This window comes from Malus sylvestris, chromosome 15 (assembly GCF_916048215.2).
Source record: "Malus sylvestris chromosome 15, drMalSylv7.2, whole genome shotgun sequence".
Classification (NCBI taxonomy): domain Eukaryota; kingdom Viridiplantae; phylum Streptophyta; class Magnoliopsida; order Rosales; family Rosaceae; genus Malus; species Malus sylvestris.
This window is the reverse complement of record NC_062274.1, coordinates 46994041-46997487: the sequence shown is the minus strand read 5'-3', so window position 1 is coordinate 46997487 and position 3447 is coordinate 46994041. Positions and strand designations below refer to the sequence as shown.

The window sequence follows — 3447 nt, the reverse complement described above, 5'->3', positions numbered from 1 at the left end:
TCGGGGTGTGTTTGATACGCAGACGAGACGGGACGGAACGAAGGTGTAATTTTTGAAAAAGACATGGGGTATATTTGTCTTAAAATGGTAAAACATTGTGTTCCACAGACGTGGAACAAACCCGTTCCAGGGGGGAGGTGGGACGCAAAAACACCCAAAATCTGTCCCGTGGAACAGCCCGTTCCACCCATTTTTGGCGCACCAAACGCGGGACGGAACGCCTCGTCCCGTTCCGTCCCGTCCCGTCCCACGTACCAAACGCACCAGGAACCCCTAAATCCTAACATAGGGAGGGAGAAAGGAGCCCTGGCGGCTCTCTATAATTAATGCAAACGGTTTAAATATTGTTTTAAATAACTAATTAATTCTTATTGACTAATTATTGACTCATAGTTATTATAACTCTCTAAAATAGAGAGTATGGTTGGAGTACAACTCTTTCAGAGAATTATTTTAACTAAAATTTTGCTATATAGCAGAGAGCGTGATTGAAAATGCTCTAAATGCCTTTGAATGGAAAGCTCTCTATTGTTTATTACAAATTGAGACTCTTATACTGGTCAAAATGTTTATGGTGTCCGGCAGAAAATGTAGCAGTTGATCCTTCTAGGCGTGACTCCATTCGTAATCACTCGATGAAAAATCAGCAAACAGATTCTTCAAACTTGGTAGGTTCTGGAAGTGGCCCTTTACCACAATGGTGAGAAGGTGTTGAGCCTTTGCAAGACAACGTGAGTTCAAACCTCGTTGGTTGCAGAATGCCGAAGCTCAAAGAACGGAAATTTCTGTGAGTTTCTTTAGCTGGTCTATGGTTACATATTTATCTTCAAATACTGCATTGTCATAATTCTTGGCATTATCCATATAAATCTGCTGTTAGGTAAGGGTTTCTCCAAGAAAGCGAAATGTCATGATACTACAAAAGTATGGTGGAGCAGAAGAATCTAGTTGCACGAAGGGTTGAAAATGCAAATGGGAAAGCTTCCAAGCGAGGTGGGGCAGACGTGTTATCAATGTCCAAAGAAGTGAGTGCTCGGAGATTGAGAGTGATGCAACAGCTTGGACTGATTGCTCCTTTGGGATCTTCATTCCACAAAAAATGGACTAATTTGAGTCTGTTGCTTGAGGAGGTAATGCTAGACTTCAAATTCGGAACATGAACCATTCGGACTCATCCTGTTTTTCGTTGGGGGCAGATGGATGCTAGCTGCTAGCTTTTGATGTAAGAATTGCATTGTTGATGCATCGGCTTCTGCTGTAACGCCGCCTGACAAAGTAAGCCTAATTGCTCTTGGCTAATTGGTTTTTTGATCTCTTTTTGTTTTTGGGGGCTTTTGTGGGGTGGTTGCAAAAATCTAGTGGATTGTGCTGAAGTTTCTTTTTTGTACATACCAAGTTTGAAACCAGTTAGTGAAATTGAAGCGCTAAGAATTTATTTCATCCTTTGCATCGAGTCCCAAGTGTGATTGCCTCGTTGTTAATATTAAAATTTTCAACCACTTGTGTTATGACACTTGCAAAAGCACATTGCGCTTGCCTTGATAACAAACCCAATGCTAAAAAAAACCTCGCCACTCCCGCATGTCTGCTAATAAGAGCGTGTTGACATCGAAGTTTGTATCAAACGAGACTAAGATTGCAGCAATCAATTTCGCTTCTTTTTATGTAAGTAGAGTCGATCTGCCATAAAAGAGTTACTTTTCTCTCTTGAAGGAGTTTTATGTTCAAAAGAAAAAGGGTTAACTACATTTCAGACCCTCAAGGTTTGAGATGATTTTTAAAATACAAAGGAAAAAAGGTTAACTACATTTTAGACCTTCAAGGTTTGAGATTATTTTTAAAATAGACCACGAGGTTTCAATTTTCTTACATTATCTCCTAAGGTTTTGAAATTGTATCAATTTATCTTTTGGATATTTGAATGTCAAAATATCAATTAACTTGATGAGTTTTTTTTAGTCAATGTAGTGCAAGTATGGCTTATATATCATCACAATAGCGGGTTTCAAGCGCACCAAATTATCATATTAATAAAAATTCAAATAATTCTTAGACAAAAGGTGCAAATTGATACAATTTCAAAACCTTAGTAATGTAAAAAAATTGAAACCTTGTGGTCCATTTTGAAAAGAATAATGTTAGGGAGACCAAATTTACAAACCAAAAGATGTGTCATCAATAGGTAATAAGCATGTTAATCAAGACTTATGTAATAATCTAATCATTTACATCTACATCAATTGGTTTAGATATTTGATCTCCTAGCATTACCCTTTTGAAAATCACCCCAAACATTGGAGACCATATAATGTAGTTAGACCGAAAAACATTATACTTTCTCACATGCGTAACGTTAATAAATAATTAACCAAAAGGAGTTGTTATGACAATCCAAGTTATCATGAATTTTTTTACCATAAAAACATAGAAAAAAATTTGCAAGTGAGTATCACATGTATTTTTAAAGTGTCAATAATAATTCCTTTAAGCAAATACGCAACAAATCAAACATTTTTCTTCTCCTGAGTGGTTGGGGGAGGAAATTAGTGATGAACTAGTTAGATAGGTTTATAGAACACTAATTGTTAAATTGATCATTTTGTGGTATTTCCCTTTGGGATGTGTTATCCACACACCCCTTTTTACTTTTTACACACCCCTTGTTAATTTATGTTTGTTGATCTTCTTCAATTTATCCGATCCGATAGCCGAAAACCAAAAAAGTTTGGGAAAAGTAAAAAGGGGTTTGTGGATATCACACCTAGGCCTGGCAATTCCTGACACGACCCGATAACCCGACACGACACGACACGAAATTAACAGGTGTTCGAGTCGACACGATAACGAAACGGGTCGTTATCGGGTAACCCGATAAGCACCTGTTAAGATAACGGGTTGGTTCGGGTATACACGTGGGTAACACGATACACGATAAGCAGAATATTAATTTTATAATTTTATAACCCTAAAAAATACTATAATAATTATATATATTAATTTAACAATTTTATACCCTAAGAACTATAATAATTATATATATATATATATTAGATTAACTATAATAATTATAATAATTATATATACTATAATAATTATACCCCCAAAATATATATATTAGATTAGCTATAATAATTATAATAATTATAATTTATATATACTATAATAATTATACCCCCAAAATATTAACTATAATAATTATATATATATATATTAAATTTTATACCCCTAAAAACTATAATAATTATACATACAAAATAAATAGATTTAAATCTACTTAACATATATATATATACGTAACACACACACCATTGAACTTCTTGGGATACGAATTATACGAAACTAATTTCAACGATCCAACCGTCAAACATGTTTGTATATACTTTGAGATCAAGTACGCCAAAAATTGCAAAAAAAAAACATTCAGAGATCAAGGAACAAGACAAAACG

At 34.9% G+C, this 3447-nt stretch overlaps 1 long non-coding RNA gene across 1 annotated transcript; it reads left to right on the top strand.

The window, feature by feature from the left end:
* Positions 1 to 597: 597 nt before the first annotated feature.
* On the top strand, positions 598 to 1443 carry LOC126605826 (uncharacterized). The gene is made up of 2 exons (XR_007617047.1): positions 598 to 787; positions 881 to 1443. It is a non-coding gene; the product is annotated as an uncharacterized LOC126605826 (long non-coding RNA).
* The last annotated feature ends 2004 nt before the right edge of the window (positions 1444 to 3447 follow it).